The sequence below is a fragment of the Python bivittatus genome, unplaced genomic scaffold (assembly GCF_059951505.1).
Source record: "Python bivittatus isolate LINGU-HERP-01145 unplaced genomic scaffold, Pbiv_v1 ctg000610_np1212, whole genome shotgun sequence".
NCBI lineage: Eukaryota > Metazoa > Chordata > Lepidosauria > Squamata > Pythonidae > Python > Python bivittatus.
Genome location: NW_028277088.1, coordinates 25,797,906 through 25,818,582, shown reverse-complemented (window position 1 = coordinate 25,818,582; position 20,677 = coordinate 25,797,906).

Below are 20,677 nucleotides of genomic sequence, written 5' to 3'. Positions count from 1 at the left end.
ACTAGTAGGAGAGTGAAATTATAAATGATTAATCAGCAGCTTTTCCCAATTTGATACCCACCAAATCTGTTGGAATTACAACTCCCAGAACTTTTAGCCAACATGAGTTAAATACCATGAGTATTTTGGAGATTATAACTCCAATACTTCTGAAAGTGCCACATTGGAGAAAGTTTGGCCAAAGCAAACTCCATATTTACTCCATCTACTTCCAAAAGAACCTAGTACCAGTGATTATAGTGAAATATCCAAAACTCCTGGAAGTAATATGATGCTATACTCTATTCTTCACTTCCAACCAATTAAAGTTTAGACTGCTGCAGCACAAAGTGGTGTTCTGCCCATCTTATTCATGATGTCCATAATAACAATATTAGAAATAGAGGATGCTAGATGATTGCCACTGTCAACTTTACATTTATCCATCATTTGGGGTAGAAAATAATTGCATTTAGAAAATATCGGTTACTAGCCAAGAGCTGCATTTATTGTCAGATTGTTTAAGCTTGTAGAGTAATAAACTGTATTGTCCTGGTGGGCTTACGTATTCCTCTGCAAGAAATATGAAATATGAAATAGACTTCAACTGACAATCTGTCTCTAGAGGGCCTTTACCAACAAAAATTCTAAAGGCAGAAAGAAGACACTTCTTCAGAATGTCCCCTTAAATTCTAAAGCAGGTTTTGGGGGGACAAAAAGAAGATTGGATTTGTCCCATTTTCATTCCATGGTTGAATGGCTTCTAGTGACAGAGAAGTACTGGTTAGGTATAACTTTTTTATACTGATTTAAAAATGAATTATTTCAGGGCCACATTTCCCAGACTGAGTGCAGCCAATATTATATTACTATCTATTGTCAGATATTGGAATCTATTAACCCAGGAGCAGTACTGACATTATAGACCTTTTGTTTGCCAAACTAACATTTTTTTCTGGAACATTTGTGACCTGAGCCAATTCCTGAATATGCAGCTATTTTTTTCCAAATGAACTGCAGCATTGCTGTTAATATTATCAACTATCATTTTGGAAAAGACACATGCAACAGTCTTCACTGAAGTTCTCTCCTGGATAATATCAAATGTTCTGCTTGATATTAGATGACTGTTGGAATGACCAGTTCTCAGAATAACAATTATTTATTTATTTATTTATTTATTTATTTATTTATTTATTATTAAATTTGTATGCCGCCCATCTCCCCCAACGGGTGACTCTGGGTGGCTCACAATTAAAAATCAAAAGCCCATAAACAATTAAAATACCCCATAAATAATTAAATTACTCAATCCATAAAAATCCACTATAAAATATAGCTTTAAATCTACTGATAGCCTGAAAAAAAAAATGGTTTCTTCTGACTTTTTATAGAAAAGATAAAGTTGATGCTCCTAATTATACATGGTAAACAGTCATTATTAGTCTATTCTTTCAATGTGTTGTAAAATAATTATTTATGCAAGATAACTATGTTTTTTATTTATGTCATATATAAGTGCATGCAAACATACATGTGCATGCACACCAACCTCAAAAAATTAGCAGAAGAGATAATTCATACATTCTACTTTCCAGGATCTGAAGGCTATACACAGTGTAATGAATAATAAGGCATAGAGCTCACTGCGTAACTGTGATCTGGAATCAAAGTTCATGTTTTGAAGGGGATAGGTGACAGTAACTGTGGTTCCACTACTCCACTGGACAGGGAAAGGATTTTCCTTAGATCTTACACTACAGGTTTCACATATTTCCTATCCCCAAAATACCTGAAGTAGGGCTGTGTAGAATTCAGATTCAAAAGGAAAAAAATGATTCACAGTGTGTGGGGGTACTCACATAATGTTTTCCAACAACTCCTTAAAGCAACTGTGTCCTTTTCTTGGATCATGTAGCCACATCCCAGGAAAGTCTGTGCTTTGTTGAAGAAGTTGCCAAACAGAGCCCATTTGTGCTTCCAAGCCCCTGTTCCCCTCATTTGTACAGCCCTGCATGTGTCCCATCAATTTATTCCAATAGTGTGGTAGCATTTCAAGGTGCGCAGTCAAAGCAACTTTCAGAGCTATAAAAAAATGGGACTTTGGGTTGCATGCAGCTGTGTAAAATCGTGCAGCTCAATCCTTTATTAAAAGGAATTTATTAAATTATGGCTCACTTGTAATAGTGTGTAAATATTAATATTGAACATTCTTGATTGACTGTGACCTTTGACTTGTTAGGTATCCAGAAACACACAGGCTCCATATGGACAAGTCAGCCTTAAATTCTACTGAATTCAAGGGATAAATTAGTCTCATTAATTCAGTGTGCAAGCAAAGCTACATGTCTCTGAATTTGGGCATTAATGTTCATGTTTGTGTATATGAATACCCTGCTGAGTGACAACCACTATGATATTATGGATATATGGATGAAAAATTGAAGTTATACAAATCAACCTAAACTCAAATATGCTTAACTAATAATATAGTTTCACTATAACTTCTAACCCAGACTTACATTAAATATTTTATGCTTCATCATTCATCTATTTCTCAATGCCTGGAAAATTCTAATGTTTCTCATTATATTAACGCTATTGGAAAACTGTGGGTATGAAAGCCGCATTTTAATAACTATTTGCATATTATCAGAACTGTAATCAGGAAAGAGAAAAAGAATTGATCTCTCACATGACCAAATCACACTCGGATGTTATACTGTTGTTTGGCAACATCATTTAAAATATTAAAGATTTATTTTGACATGTAATTAGAGAAACACCATTGTTTATTGTAATGACATTGGTGCATATGGGGAGGAAGAATAAATCCATGTAGTACTGCATGCAGAAGGTTGAATTTCAGTTTCCCTGATTCCCCCACCCCCAGGGGATAAAAGTTATACAACCCATTTCTATTTGCTACAACAGCTGGAATAATTGTTGGAAAATATTGTTAGAAACTGATGACAGTTGGAGTAATTGTTGGAAAATATTGACCAAGGAAAGACCAAGTTAAGCTTCTGTATAAAGTAGCCTTATATTCATACCTTATTTATATACTTTATTTTTGTAGGGCTAAAAAGAGTCTTATTTGAAAACCCAGAGAGTTTCTAGTAGCAATCAGCCTTCTCCAATGTGATAACTACCAGAAGACTACAGATGTCTTGAACAATTCTCACAGATCCAGCCACCAAGATCAACTATAGGGAAGTAAGACTGTACAAATCAGCTTTTCCCAACATGGTGTCCACCAATGCATGGTACTTCAATTCCCTATCACCAGCAATGGCAATGTCCAGGTGACAAGTCATCCAGTGCTATTTTTGGGAAGGATGATGCAGATCTTCCTGCACTAGACAGAGCAGTAATCTGACTTAGTGTTAGAGAGGTTTGGGGGTAAGGTTTCTTCAGTGCACCAGCTATCCATCAATACCGCACTAATGCAGCTCCTATTTGTGTTTTCCAACTGTGGTATGACAGCCTTTTTACTGTTGTTCTACTGTGTCCTTGGTCTACTCATTTTTTCAAAACAATACCAAGACTCTTTTATTCTTCCCTTCATTTATATGCTATTCAGATTTTTATTCAAAAGCTTCTATTTTCAACACAAAAGTAGGTAGATACAAAGGTAATAAAACATTCTTACTTGTTTCAGGAAAGACTGATGGTAACATTTGCTATCTACTATAAAAATGAGTGTGTACTGGAACGCCAGAAACCTGTCAAAAGTCTACTGCTACAGTTTACTGATTAATCAGGAAAGGATTGAAATCTTGATTGGCTTTATTTGCTGGCTGATTGAAACAGTGAGATAGGAAGTCCTGGACAGATTAATTAATTCGTGCTGAGGAGTCCAAACTTAATCTAAAGGATGCTGTCAGTTTGAGTGATGGCTGTGTAACAGAAGAAGGGTTTTTTGGGGGTTTTTTTAAATCACTTTAGTGACACCTTAATGCAAGGCTTTGTCTACTAACAAGTAATTTCTCCCCATTGAGTTGAAAAAGTATGCCCAGCTAGAGTATATGTCAATTACTGGTGCATTAAAGAAGATGTTTTAATGAGCAGACAGAATATTGTGAATGAGTGTTCTGTTGATGGTAGACTTAGGCTTTAATGAGAAGCATTTCCAGGTTTGTATTACCTCCCACTGTTAGACAAAAATATTTTCCTACAATTCAGTTCCTATTTTGAGCCAACCATATCCCCAAAGTTTAAACAACTAACAGTGCATTAAAACATGTAGAACAAACTCTACTCAAGCTAAAGCAAAGTTATGTTTCTGTACATGCATTCCCCAAATTAGTGCTGTCTAGATGGACTGAATTACAACACAGCTGCCTAAGTCCCTCAGGGGCTTTATTCTCTTATATTCGAGTAATATGAGTATAAGAGTACCTCCAAAGGTTGCCATCAAATGTTAAGTGTAACCCGAGAAAATAAAGAAAAAAATAAATGCATTAGACTATTGTATCAATTTCAGTTCAATTGAATCACATTTACTTTTTGTCCTGGTCACACCGACTTTCTCAAATATAGTCCCCAACACAAGTATGATCCAAAATATGTTGCAATTCCATGGATTACTATCCACTGTCTGATATGAGTTGTGGTCAACATCTCTGGAAAGCATCAGGTGGAAAAAAGTTGAGATGTCTTGATAATTGTGCTAATGTTAGCCTAATGTATCTGGTACCTTGCTCCCCCTTTTCAGCAACTGTCAGTGACTAGTAAATTAACATGAGTGGTTTTAATAAAGGATAAGGTGGGTGGTGGCGGCAAGGAATCAATAGGGGTATAAAGAAAAAGAGATCTTTTTCCCCCATTTATTACTTCCCACCTGTGACACATTCTGCAAGAATCCATGAGGACTTCAACTGAAAAGAAAGAAAGAAAGAAAGAAAGAAAGAAAGAAAGAAAGGAAGGAAGGAAGGAAGGAAGGAAGGAAGGAAGGAAGGAAGGAAGGAAGGAAGGAAGGAAGGAAGGAAGGAAGGAGAGAGAGACAGAATGCATGTATCAGGGTCATGCAAACCTTTGAAGAGTTTTTTCACTTCAACAAAGTTTTGAGGAAAATACCCCCCCAAAGGTGTTTTGTAAAGCAACACTTATAAGCATCCCATAGCACTTTAAATACCAAAAAAGACTTCAGTACATACACAAACACTTTGTAGAAACCCCTTTGGGATTTTTTAAGTATCAGAGGCTCTGGGTTTTACACTAAATGGAGGCTACAAGCAATGTTCTTTTGCACATGTGTAGCCCTTGCACAGAAGCCATTTTTGCAAGTGCTAGTGATAATAGACAATGGGGAGATTTTCAGGTGACACAAAGTGTTTCATTTAGGCATATCACCTCTTTGCCTCAAAGAAGAGAATCATAGCTTCTCTGTGACATGCATCTCTTAGTTGAATTGAATCTAAGTTACTTTGTAGAGGCTTAGTATGTACAGCTTGGAAGTAGCAATTGTAGTCTATTGCAACTGAAAATGCAAAAATCTAATAATAAATGGTTTGGGCTGGAATTCTGTTCAGATTTACTTGTGAAAAAGCTCCATGGAAGCCATTGGAGCTTACACCTGAGTAGGTATGAATAGATTAATTAAAATAAGTGGAGCATGAAAATGGCATATCTCTATTCCTTCCACAAATATTAGGTCTATCTTACAGGTTTGCTGCAAAGGTGGCTTATTTAGTTAACTTTCTTGATGCCATAGAATACCAGATCAGTCAGCAGAAATTCAGTGCATGGTCTCACAATTTGTGGTAAATGAAGGTGGTCAAATCACATCCTTCCCTTCTGAAATAATGGAATGCCAGAAGAAAGCTTACAATGGACTTGGGCCCAACGTTTTTTGTAATAAACAGATGACAAATCGTAGATATGCTCTTAAATTACTTCCTTACTCATTCTAAAAGAAAATAATATAAACAGTTGCATATGCCCAAATGAACATGAAAACCTTGCCCACAGACGCACTGATTCTCTGCCACTTTTTCATTCTCCCGCTTTACCAATTCTTATAAAGCATTACAAAATAATTTCTTTATCCAAAAGCTCTGAAGCAGTTATTAAACCAGCTGTTTTCAAAAGTACACAAATCTGCTAAGTTGCAGTTGGGTAACTGTTAAATGTTAAAGCAGTGAATGATCAGCATGTAGCAGATGGCCAGGGAATGGGTTAGAAAATGGCAAAGTTAATACTACCAGACTGAGATGTTCATTTGTGCTGTGGTATGTGCAGACAGGGTGAATAATGAAGGTTCTGTAATAATTGTGTAAATCCCAACATTATTAAAACTGATTCAGCTGGGGTTTCTTAATATATGGGAAGCACTTGATGTACTTTGAGCAACACCTCCTCTTTTGCTAAAGCTGTTCTCATTAACTCATACCGCTTTATTTGCTGTGACCTCAGTGTTCCTGTTTAGTAATGAGTGGAATAAAAATTAGAAATCTGCTTTCCATCTCCACATTCAGAGAAGGGGAAGCATTAAGAAGAGTGCAAAACCCTGAAGATGGTACTGAAATAGCCCTCAAGGGGTAGTGCTTGAGCACAAAATGAAATGTTAGAATTAAAAACTGCAAAAGAGATCCATTAACAAAATGGATCCAAAAGATTGATGTGATGTAACCTCAGGATAGCCATGTCATATTGTTGGCATCTAGAATGTTTGCTTTGATGAAGCACATTAAAAATGCTATAGGTTTTTGCTGAGGGGGGGGGAAAACATAATTTGGATCATGATTTTAAAAAATAAAATAAGCTATATTGTTTCCTATTGATGGGTCTTTAGTGTCAGTCATGCTGAACACTTAAAAACAAAATTGATCATGACGAATACAGATTGGTCTTTTCCTGATAGAAAGCTACCAGTCTCATGGCACATATTATTTAATTCATGTGAAAATTTTCAGTATACTTAATGAGAGAGAAAAAAACACACACCTTGCAAAACCATTTTCAGGCATTCTGTTTTCAGTGGGATGAGTACATCCTTATGAGAGAGGGGTGTCTGCAAGGGGCTTAAACCACTCAATTAATTACTGCTTCTTTTGTACATGCATGAGATACACATAAAACAGGGTGGGCTTCAATCACAATCATCACCTGGATTTTTTTTTACTCCCATTCCCAAGGGCAACCCTGGCTTAAGGCTAAATCCTGTAAACAATTTCTTCAGAATTAGCTCCAAGCAACTCAGTGAAATTTACTTCTGTTGAGACCAGAATGTCTTTGTTTACATCAATGTGTTCTAATGTGAGGGCTACAGAACTGCTGCTTGTCCTGATGAAATTAACATCTAAACCACAACAGAAGTCACTTACCTTCTTAGGCCCCAAACCCTCATTTTTCCATTAAGGAACACTTACCCCTTCCATATTGTTGCTAGGAAAATATGGATGTGTCCATGAAATCACCAGAAATCAAGTTTGACCTGAAAGGGATTTTCCTTTTTTTTTTCTACACAACTAATAAGTGCTGTTCTGGCTACAGAGTGAACAGCACTGTCTGAGTGTTACAAAAAAAAAAGTGTATAGCTTACCACATGAGTAGCAACTAGAAGCTGTTCCTTCCTGTAAAGTTGTGTTCGTAATATCAGTGAAGAACAGGTAGGTCTCCATAAGCGGAGTACAATTGACTGGAGTGGAAAATATTCATATGTAAAGCAATGCAATGAAGATTTCTAAGTGATTCCAAACTCTACACTATGAAGTTTCCATTTTGGGTAGAAGCCGTCATGGGAAGGTTCCTCAGGGCAGAGAACTATACGATAGTCCTCAACTGTTCACTACTGATAGCAATGCAGGCACTTACAGCTACTTGCACACTTCTTTGTAATAACTGAACTAAGGAAGATTACAACTGATTTCTCTGTCCACTTTCTTCAATGGTTCTTGGCCATTTCATTTCCCCGTGAGTTACAGTAGATTCTTGGCCAAAGATGTCACCTGTTAATAAGAAGTTTGCAAGTTAACATAAGAGCAGCGTGTATTGGATACACACACATACAAATGAATGATCTCTTTGAACTACAGAGGAAAATTATGTCCCATTCCCATCATTAAGAACGCAAAATGTTTGGCTCTATTTTGGAAATGGTTATTTACCTCTCCCAGAAATTCCAAGCAACTGAAAACTGCAGTGGCACCTACAGGCAGTCTGCAGTGACCTCTGCATCAGATCTTTCATAGTCACATTTTGAAAAGTGGGGTTAATTGAAGCTGTTGATGGCTAAGACTTAAGGTCCTCCTGCAGCAGTGCAAAGGGCCCCTCTCTGACTGCACCAACCTTTTGTTGCAGCCGAGCAACCTCCATGATAGGCTCCTGTGTGTAAATAGAAATCTATCCATCTTTTCTGTAATTCTGCCTAAAAGAGCCATCTGTGTACATCCCAACTGGGAAAGATAAGAAGCTTCCAGGCTATGTATATTTTCTTCCTCCCTTTCTATGTAATTTGAAAAAAAAAATGCCTGAAAAGTGTGCTGAATTTTTTTGAGGAATATTTAGTGGTTGTGAAAGCAGCTAGCCTTGCTTATCTGGGGGGGGGGGGGGCTACATACAAGCCAGAGAAATGCAGGCTTTCCAATACTCCTAACATGTCTTAACATGCCTTAGAGCAGATCTTGGGGCTAAGGCTATTTCCCAGAAAAGGGCTGCTTCTTAGAAATACACATTTAATTAAATATTCATCTCCATATCATTCCTCTTTCCACAAAACTCAGTGGGGTTTCCCCACCACCACCACCCTGTTTTTCTTTTTCTTTTTTCTTTGCCTACATTGTTGGTTTCATTCTGGTTTCTTCAGCTCAATGCTTTGTTTCACAGCTTCCTTCACAAGATGCTTTGAAGACAATGACAAAGAAATCACAAAGCCTATGAGGTTCACATCCAAGAAAAAGTAAACGCAAAACTAGTCTGAATAGGTTCATGGATTTAGATAACCATATCATCCTCAGTTCTGCTTTCTTGCAATCTGGGGACTAAAATGAATTTTTGCATCCCATTTGGGTGAGTTAGGACTGCAAACCCTTGGCATGTTTCTTGTCTTTGTCACTTCTATTAAAGAGCTGATTGGTTAACAGCATCTATTAGAGATGCTGCTATGTTTTTATTTTTAAAAGTTTGATTTTGCTTTCTTTCCAAAAAATAAAGCAATTGGGGTAGGGAGAGGAAATTTAGTTCTACGTTCTACCCATTCAGTCTTTAAAAAACCATAATTAAAGAAATGATTAAACTAGCTGTGCATTAATCAGAAATGATCTCCAAACAATAAATCAGTTCCACACTGACAAGAATTCACTGTTCCTAGCAACCTAGCCACAGAATTTCTAAAAGGGGAAATAATACATATGAAAAAGTCAGAAGACATGGAGATTCCAGGCAGAAACAATCCAAACTTAAACAAGACTTTAATTATATGAGTTTTTTTTACCCTCTGTTGAAATTAATCAGGTCTCCCCCCACCCCACCCTGCAGATCATATGGGACCAGATGGTTTTCAAAGACTGTAATTTCTGGGGATTTTAAACAATGCATCCTTATTCTGTAATAGAAGGCATTTGATCCTTCATTTGATGTGGGTTCCTAGAAAATCTCTGCCTTAAAAAATTCATGAGAGGATTTGAGTGGTAATTTAAACAGCTGGTCATTTCCCTGCTCAGCTTATTTCAATCTAGCAAAATATACATACATCACACATAGAGTGAGAGAACAATTGAGAGAGGGAAAGAGGAAAGCAAGAATGAGATTTTCAGTATATGGCCCAGGCTTCCAGGTCCAAATAGAGACAACACGGTGTGAAATTTTATTTCTAAAATGTCTTTTAAATGTCAGAAACATGACTTTATCTGAAGATCTCAAGCATTACTGTGCTGTCATTTGCTTCTCTGTTGACACTACAGAAACGTTTTAGGAAGGAAGGAAGGAAGGAAGGAAGGAAGGAAGGAAGGAAGGAAGGAAGGAAGGAAGGAAGGAAGGAAGGATACATCAGCAAATGAACAGTGTAGTTTTCACAGACTGTGATCCCTTTACCCAGGTAGAAAATCAAGATCTCTATGCTAGTTAAGTAATAACAATGACAGATGAGGAAAGTGGTAGATCTATCACCATTTTCCTCTGGAAATGAATCTTAATTTGTTCAAGTATATAACAATTTTGAAATCATTTGAGGGTTTTCACTGCAGAAAGTATTTCTGTTTCTTTGTTCTATTGTAAAGTATTGTGAAGCAGAATTCTTGGTGTTTGCACAAATGCAAGCAAGTGATGTCAGTCCCAAGCAACTGACTAATCTAGGGATGAGCAGTAGGTGTAGAAGAACCTTTTGGTCCTACCTTTTGGTAGTGTCTATTATATAATTATTAAGGCCAGTAAAAAGTTTTGCTTCTCAACATGCTTCACTCAGTTACTGATTTAAACCTTTTTCTGGGTTCACATAATACACTGAATAATAAAGTAATCCAGTCAGGAAGGGTTTGCGTTGTACACTAATACACTGAGCCACAAGGAGAAAACAAGGTTACAACTAGGCAAGCTTTTCATTTTGCATGAATGCAGCCATGAGGTCTTCAGCTGAGCTTGTTATGTGTGTTCTGTGAATGGGGTAACAGGGAGCCACAAGGTGGAAGGGTGCAGACATGTCAATAAAGGGCTGTGAGCAGAGTAAAACAGGGCCAGTGGAAAATTAAGGGTGACCACCTAAAAAAGGTGGGGCTTCAGTTGTAGAGTTATTATTGCCATCTTGATTTTTTTTTACCCCTTTCCCCCAGTGAACAACCCTATAGGAAAACAGTCTGAGGCACCTTTATGGTAAAGGTAAATTGTATATTGCCAAAATGCGGCAATTTTTATTTATTTGTTTGTTTGTTTGTTTGTTTTTGCAATTTTCTATCAAGTATATATGAATCTTATTAAATTTATAATATGTTGGTAACATTTGGAGAGACTTTGAGGGCTGCATTTATGGCTTCTGCATGCCACAGGAAGCCCTAGGCCTTCAGTTTGTTTACCCTTTTTCTAATTTCTCTGTGTGATCCCCCTCCACACCCTCGGTGTTTACATGGATTGGGCTGAGTGGCAAAGTCTGAGTTCCCTTGTATGGATTGAAGCCCTCATCAATTAATTATATGGCTTCTATCTCTTCCATCAAACATTTGTATATTATTCCTTAACACAACTTAGTGCTGATACCTTATACTGGTATTAGATTAGAGGAAATCATTCTTAGAATGTTTTATGGGCTTTTTGGTTTTTATTTATTTGTTTGTTTGTTTGTTTGTTTATTTATTAGATTTGTCCCCCGCCCATCTCCCCCCAAAGGGGGACTCTGGGAGGCTCACAACATGTTAAAACAATAAATAAATATACAGTTAAAACCTATAACAATACACATTCACAAAAATAAAAGGGGGAAAATCCAGGAGGCTGATGGTTCAAGGCAGCAACACCAGGCCGCTAAGGCACTAGCCAACCCCACACTTGATGATCCCCCTCCTCGCCCCAGGCCAGATGGCAGAGCCAGGTCTTCAGATCTCTCCGAAAGGCCAGGAGTGAGGGGGCCAATCTCACCTCCAAGGGCAAGATATTCCAAAGGGCAGGGGCTACTGCAGAGAAGGCCCATCTTCTGGACCCTGCTATTCGGAATTCTTTTGCCGAAGGGGTCCGGAGCATGCCCTCTCTGTGTGATTATAGGCCAATTAACAGACTGTATTGTCATGTGCTTCTGTGAGGAGGAAGAGATGTCAGCTAAGAAGCCTCCAACTAAATGGTGAATATTTTTACATTCTCCATAGAGCAAGAATTTTACTAGCCATAAGGTGAAACTTAGTTTATAAAGTAAACACCTTAGACATTCCCCTTCCAAACAAATATCTTAAACCTGGGCTCTGGATACTGCAGCATCATATGATTGCTTGAACAACTATCTACGGTCATGTCATGTCATCTAATGGTTGCACTGCTCTGAAGCTATAACTCTCTGTATCTAGTATGCTCCTGGACATGTTACAATATTACATTGCTGAACAAGGACAAGCAGAAATTTGTATGAGATTTCCTTCAAGCTATTAGCAATAGACTTATTTGATATGGAGGTATCCATTTTAGAGAAATAAAGAAAATTGTGATTAAGGTTCAGTCTAAAGAAAAAGGATCCTTTGTACTTAAAAAAAAGGGGGGAAATGTTGCCCTTATGATTATAATATTTAGGCAATCAAATTGACTAACTCCTTAATCTTGACCTTCATGTAATAATGAAATTAGAAGAAAAAGTACTGAGAGCACAATGTGTGGTGATCTTGCTTGGAGGAAAATACTAATTTTGAAAGCATCACAATTGGTATGGCAGTTCAGTTTGACCTTTAGGTAAGCAAACATGTCCATCCAAGAAGAATAGAAATATTTATGATCACATATCACATACTATTATACTTATTTGAAGCTAGGATAATAGGATTTAAACTAATCTTCAAAGCCATTATCTTTCTGCAGAAGCAGAGGAAGTTCAGTTTTGATTATTTGCTTGTTATGGGGAGCACAAAGTGTTAGCTTCTATTTTAATGGTTGTAGTAGTCAGGAAATTAGAGCCTACATGGATGGCAATATTGGTGATAGGTTCAAAAAACATAGCCCCAACCCTCTTCCAAACTTTTTTTTAAGGTATGAAGTTGTAATTCTTGCAATAAAATTATGCACATGTGAGTGTCTGTCTATCGTCTATCACATAATGCAGACATACACATACTTTATTATTCTATATATGTTATTTACCAGAGGAAATATATTACATGAAGGAAAGGCATAGATAAAAGCCAAGTTCATATCTCTCAAATCAAGCTGATACAGACAGTATATCTACAAAAAAAAAACACCCCTCCCTTTCTTACTTTATGAGATTTCAAGAGAGTTGCCTTAGGTGTCTGCTGCTCAGAGTTCCTTAAGGGGCAGGCAACATTGTGTTGAAGACTTCATGTAAATGTTCATCAGAAGCAGGAATCCAAAGCATGGAGGCATTGTGGTTTCCCAGCATCTGATGATAATCTAAGTACACAATACAGCAGTGCTTAAAAGTTTATGAAGCTTTTTGAATTTTAAATATTTCTGCTTAAATAGGACCTGAAATGTGATCTGATCTCCACACAAGTCCTAAAACTAAATACCTTTGGATCATTTTCCTCAATAAATAAATGAACAAGTATAATGTTTTTGACTCATTTGTTTAAATTGGGTTCTCTTTATCTAGTTTAAGGATGTGTGCAAGGGTTCACAAACTTTTAAGCACCACTATAATTGTCACTCACTTCTCAATATATGAAATTGTGAAAACATTCAAGTACAGTTTGTGCCAATGAAGCTAGACGGTTATCAGATCCTTGGTAAGTGGCACAATATTTTTCTTCATGTGGCACCTATTATGATCCCTTTATAGAAGCCTCCTACAAATTATAAGCATATATTTGCAGTTAAAATAGCTGGAATCAGTTTAGGATTGTGTCTGGCTACTTTTACTCCTAAATCTGATCTTTTACACAAGTGTGAGGTTTATTAAATTTCCAAATGTGAAGACAGAATTTAGTTTATGTGGAATTGCTAAGAACAATTAATTATTCACTTCCATTATCTCACTCAATACAAAAAATATAAAATGGGTACTTTTAAATAGTAGGCCTATGTGAATCAGGCAAAATCTGATTTCCATCACTGATTTGATTTGGAAAATCAATTTTGTTCAATTTGATGATTTAAAATGATTCAGAAAATTGATCTGATTTGATGTGAATGTTTTAATAAAATCTGATTGATTCCACTTGGACTTTCAAACTGATTTGGAAAAAGCTGTTTTTGTGCAGTGGGAAAAGCATCCAAACATCTGAACAGATTGGGAGAATCCTGTTTGATTTAACAATTCAATGTGACAGTTTGATTCAACTTTCTGATTCAATTTAGAAAGTTGATTCAATTCAGAAACTCAATCAAATCACCTTTGAATCAAATCACCAAGTTGAATTGTTGTACTGTTCTATTAAGTAGTTTCATGATCCAAGTCAGGATGATAAAAACCTGAAGCTTGAACTGGCAAATACACAGATATACACTTACAGTCTGAAAGAGAATTAATTATATGAACTCATAAATGTTAGTAATGCATTCTTCAGGTAACAGGTCTCTAAACGACTTTGGATTGGATATACAGCATGATGGAAGCTTGCTATGCTATTTTTCCTAATCATTAATGTATAATTTCATAAAAACCACATCTGATCCTAAAGAAAACTTGATTCCAACATAGGATTGGTTTTATGTCCTGATCAGAAAAATACGTCCTAGCATTTTGTAAAGCCATCTTTAGCCAGAATAAAAACTATGCTTTTGAAATAACATCCAAAATGTATATAGTTAATTCTGCTGTGCTTGGGTAGATACTAAGTAACTGAGCCCTATTTTAAAATTAAGGTAAAGTAGAAAGTGCTTTCCTTTTTGTAGACAGTTGATAAACTTAGACACATTCTCAGATGATGCGTCAGAAATTTATTTGGACTTATATCACTGTGAGATGAATCACTGTTAAAGACTGAAAACACATTGGAGAGGTTACATAACACTTTCTTTACCTATTTCATGCAAAGATCAATAAAGATTCTTTTACATTTATTTATTTAAGTTTTTGGAACTCTTAATTATGATGAACTAGCAGTTTAAAGGAGATAATTATACATCATTAAGTTAATCATTATGAGATCGATGTGATAATCACTCATCTATGAGGCGTTTACAGTAAAACTCTTTAGAATATTTTCTGTAATTGCTATTCCTAAATCCATTACCGCATCCCTGGAAGTATTTTTTTTTTTTAAACCTTCATAGTAAATATGCTTATTTTTCATACTTATTAGATGACTCAAAAATGAATTCTGTAGACACTGTACAACAGTTGAAGACATAATGCTAACAATAAAAATCACAATAAATCACTGAAATTCTGCATATTATTTAAAACAATAAGTATACCAACACGTCATAATAAAATGCAATGCAAATTCCAAAGGTAGAGCAAATAATCAGGAATTAAAATTTCTTTCAACTCCCATAAGCCAAATTCATAGATTTTTAAATGCTTTAAATGTTTGGTAGAACAAATCAATCTTGCCTGATACCAAAGAGAAGCCATGTGGACATCAGATAAGCTTCTCTAAAGAGTCTAATTCCAAAACCAGAAAACTACCTCCAAAATAATCCTCTTTTTCACCTGACACCATCACTAAGAATTCCAGTTATTTGGATTCAGATATGGTCTCTGGACATATCCACAGTTACTCTTAAAGCTGCTCCTATCCCATCTTGTACTAGCTGCTTGTCTGGAAGCCAGCTTGAGACAATCCCATCCAGACAAGATACTTTGGAAACAGTTCGCAAGACATTCATTCTGGGCTGCAGGCTACCATGTCCTTTCATTGGACAATTCTCCAACTCCTGTGTTCTTCCAATTTTCTATTCCAGGAAAACAATTGCCAATTGCTTTCCTTTCTATGCACAGGTCTTCCTAGTCATATTTATTTTTATATCTGTACAGATACTCCTTGCTTAATGAGCACAATTGGGACTGGCAACTTTGTCTCTAAGCAACACAGTCGTTAAATGAAACACCTTGTAACCATGAAGGACTTATGACCTCACTTCTGCTATGGTCATTAAGCTAGATATCATGTGACTATGACTTGTGATTTCACTGCTGGCTTTTCCATTGATTCTGTTTGTCAGAAGTCAACTGTGAAGTGCGCAAATGGCAATCACGTGACCTGGAATGTGAGACGGGCATAAGTGCGAGGACTGGTTGTAAAGTTACTGTTTCAGCATCATACTAAATTTGAATGGTCATCTAACAGAGCAGTCGTTAAGCGAGGTCTACCTCTATATACTTTTATATGCACACACATACACGTATCTATGCTTATATATGCAGAAACAAAACCTTCTTTAAAATAAAACTGCCCTGTTGGACTTCTTTAGCAACCATGTTGCAGTATGCTGCCTTGAACATAGAATATTGCTGGTTTGAAATCCAGCAGAAATATTATTATTACTATGTTTCCTTCCCTGAGTGTCCTAATTTGACTGGACTTTCTACCCAGGAACTGCAAAAAAGATGAAATGAAATTATTAAAAAAAAAAAAATGGAGGCAACAGAAGCAGGAAAACATCACTTTGCCAGTGGAGCAGGGAGACATACCTGAGTTTGCTTCCACGGTGGTGAAAACAAGGTGGCATCATTCATTTCTGCCATCCAAAAATGGCTGCTGGCCTGAAGAAGTGACAGGACAACCTGACAGTCTCAATAAGTCTTAAGACCTTTGTTCACAAATAGGACAAATGAGAAGGAAACGGAGTTTGGCACAACATTAGTTTGAATTCATTTTTAATGAATGCACTGCATTTTCACATTTTATGAGTTTTGCTTTATGTACACTATTGAGTAAATGTATCATAAATAGGTAGTTTAAAGTGCTGTAAAGGAGTAATAAGCCCTAACAAATCAAAAGCTCAACTGACACTCAACAATTATTGTCTCATAATTCTAGATGCACGTCAAGAATAGTCTGCCAAACCTAGCATGCTAGGCAGGATGTGCTGTTTATTTATCCAGATTGACAGGATTGTGGAATGTTTCAAAGGGTGGCTTTAATCTGATGATGCTTCAAGCAAATCACATCTTCAAAGCCCCTTTTACTACCCAACTTGGCTCCTGCATCTAAGGAGCCAAGCTGAGCTACTACACTGTTTTGCTTTGCATCATTCCAATAACCTCCTGGCACTGCCAAAAACAGAAGGATACTTCCAGTGTTTGTGCAACATATGTACAGAAACCTTTTCCATTATTGGACAACAGTCATGAATGAGGAGGGGGTCAAGCAATGTGGAACACCATGATGAGGTGCATAGTATGGCCTTTGCTGCACAAAGTGCTTTTTTGAAGTGAATTATTACCATCTTGCATAGTCCTAGACACCAATAGTAGCTCAGGCAGGAAGATCTCTGGATCTCTCCAGAAATCCCAGCCAAATTCCACTTCTTATAACACTTTGTTGATTAGACAAAACTTTTTTGGGGGGGGGGGGGCAAAGCAGAAGATACATGCCTGTTCCTTTGCCAAAAACAATTCTGAAGGCTTGAAGTTGAAGGTTATTTGTTTTCTAATAAAGTATTTTTGAAAATATTGTTGATATTACAGATTCTTCTAGGTATGGATTTCAGATGTTATATTACATACATGGATTCAAACAGTAACGGCATGTCTTATTATCAATCCAATTGTTATTATGTAATCATATGAAATGTTGCTAAAACCAGAAATTGCCATTCTGCTGGTCATCAATCTCTTCTTATACTACAGATGTCCTATGATAAACTGAAGGTTCCACATCAGTGGATTTATCTAGCTTTCATTGAAATGAAAAGGAAGAAAGGATTACCTCTGATTACAATTAGATTGTGCAAATTCTGAAAAAAGGAGATTATGCTTCTGGAGACTTGAAAGAGTAGGGAAGTAGTAGTAGTATATACACTGCCAAACCAAGCACAAGAGAAACATATGCAGTGTTAAACCCCAGTATAGTCTTTCCAGCACACATGCCCTCCATCTGATAATAACATAAACAATTATGAAAAATAGCTGTGAAATATTTTGAGCCATTACATAGTCATCCATGCAACTCTTAGAGCTGTTCCAATAAGAACTAAAAATATTGAACAAAAGAAAAGATAAGGGAAATAAACAAATAAGGGGGAAAAGCAAGTATGCCTTGAGAAATAAAGAATATATGTTCTTATCAACAATTTTATTTCCTGTGCAAAATATGTAAGATGAGGAATGTGTGATGAATAGTGCATGTTAAAGGCACTTCCATCTGCCCCAACAAAAGAATTACGGTGTTATCCAATAGAGCTCTTAGATCATAGAAATGAAGGGCTATGGACATTTTCAAAGAGGACCTTGATTCATCAGAGATCCAAACCAACTCCTCCTCCAATGAAATTCTATGAAACAAAGTTGTGCCCCATTTTTAATCAGTTCTAGTATCTACTTTGCTTGGTTTTATTCAGTGAATGTGCAGAACCCATGGTCTGTGAGGCCAATCAGCTGGTTGAAGCAGTAAATCATCTTCACAAGGTGCAGTAACTCACCACCATTGCTACTGAGAAGAGGAGCAAGGCACCTCCGCAAGTTACTGCCTCATCGAGCCACATCACCTATGATCAGCACATCACTATGAATTATTAGTTAGATATGAATATGCAAATAAACTAATAATTCATAGTGATGTGCTGATCATAGGTGATGTGGCTCAATGAGGCAGTAACTTGCAGAGGTGCCTTAATAGGGGGACGTGGTGGCACAGCGGCTTAATGACGCTGAAAGTTGCCGGCCAGAAATGGTCGACACTTCAGCGGTTCGAGTCCAGCCTTCGCGTTAGCAGCGTGAGCTCCTGTTTCCTCCCCAGTTCCTGTCAACCCAACAGTTCGAAAACTCACATGAGTAGATAAATGGGTACTCTCACTCCGGTGGGAGGAAAAATGCTGGCGGCACCTTGCAAAAAAGGAGTCAGGAGCAGTTGCCGGTAAGCGCGAAAAACTGCGCGTGCCCGAAAAGGGCGCGAAGCAACGGAAACCCCGCCTCCTGCGCTCGCCAGCTGGGCTCTGCTCTAGGAAGGAGGCTCTGGCAAACCACTTCCGAAACATCTTGCCTTGAAAACTGCAAGGACTCGTCCAAGCAGTCACTGCAGAGTCGGTAACGACTGAGCGCAGATTAAAAAAAAAAAATGCAAATAAAAATGGATGGGAAAGTCAGCAATGGGATCAATATGAACAATGAAATCTATATGGCCTTGAGGGTCATGCAGATATTCAGTAGATATAAATTCTGCAATATACAGTATGTAGAATTCAGGGCCTGGATTAAAATCCAGCAGTATATTCCTGATGTACCATGACTTTTGCATTTCCAGTTTATATCTATTTAATTTCACCTACATACCGCTTACTGATGTGATTGTGGGATGAATCCCTAATATCTAAGCACAGCATTCCTGCTAAATTGCACAATAACCTGCCTTTCAGTTCAGAGAATGCTCTAGGTAGCTTACATCCAAATATGTAGAAATACAATAAATCAAATCAAATCAAATCAAATCAAATCATAGAAACGTGACAATTACAATTGCATTAAAATTAAGACTGCTCACGTTCTGGAACCCTTTGCTGTGTTTGCTTGCCCCTGTTAAAAGATAGCTGACATCTAGGAAAATGAGTTGATGTGAAACCAAACCTCACTTTTCATTCCTTCCTATGAATGTTTCACTCTTAATTTTTTAAGACTATAAAGAGAGACATACGGAGCTGGAGGAACAAAGCAAGATCATAAAATGTAAGGGTTGGAAGCAATTAGAATATACCCAGTTCAACTGTCTTCCCAATGTGAGAATCCACTCCATTGTGGCCCCTGCCTGCTGGAGAACATCCCCCCAAAGATATGTACAGCATTCTCCTAAGGTTCCAGAAGTCTCTTAAGACCTTGCTCTGTTACAAGGTCCAGGATTAGGGTTTTGGGTTTTTTTTTAACATTATTGATGTGGTTTAATCTGGGCAGTCATGTTTCTTTAATTGTGCATTTTAAATGTTGTAAGCTGCGTAGAGTCTTTTCAGAGTTGGGGGCCCTCAAAACCCAATAAATTAAGTCAATTTAATTAATTAATTGATTGATTGATGATAAAGAATAATTTCTTCCCCCATGTTGCTGTACTCACAAAGGTTGATTATTCCGCACATCTGCACTGATTTATATAATTATCTTCATCAGCAGGCATACACCATACAAAGATTGTAGTCTCAGGACAACCATCAATAGTTGGCAGGATTTAACTTTGTTTATGGCTGCAATATACAGGTTGTCCTCAACTTACGACCACAACTGGGACCAGAATTTCCATTGCTAAGAGATGCGGCTGTAAACCAAGATGTCAAATGATCGCAATGCTTAGCAAAGGCAATACCAGCAATTCCCCTTGCCATCATTAAGCAAATTTCACCAGTCGTTAGCTGAGGACACACCCCAATCCAAACCATTCTGGGCTTGGTCCCTCCCAGCCCCAAATCTCAGTAAGGTAAGGGATCACCTCCAACTCCCCCCAGCCACCTATCTCCCCCCATCTCTGCCTGTTTGGGCACCAAAAAGGGGCTGCTTGGCACACCCTGGGAAGCTGCAGTCACTCTAGCCCAGTCCCAGCCACAGTTGCCTTCAGCACCCTGCACTCCGAGACCCCTGCCACCCTGCGCTCCACCACCCCAGCTGATCTTGCCGTCTTCTTGCTCCCACTGCTGACGAGGCCTGCCCAACCTGGCCCTTTGTGCAAAGCATTCTTATTGTGCCTACTGCCAGCCAATGGGGAGGGCAGGAAGCAGTTTCTCTCAATGGGAAAGGGCCGGGAGTTTGTTCAGGGAGGAACCATTCGTCAGAGAAACTGCTTGGAAAGGGACTTGCTTTTGCCAGCTTTGCACAAAGGGCTTGTTTTTTCAGACATCACACAAAGGGCTTCTTGGCACAAAGGGCCAGGCTGGGCATGCCTCATCATCAGCAGGAGCAAGAAGATGGCAAGGTGAGCTAAGGTGGTGGAGTGCAGTGCAGTGAGGGCAACTGACACTGAGACTG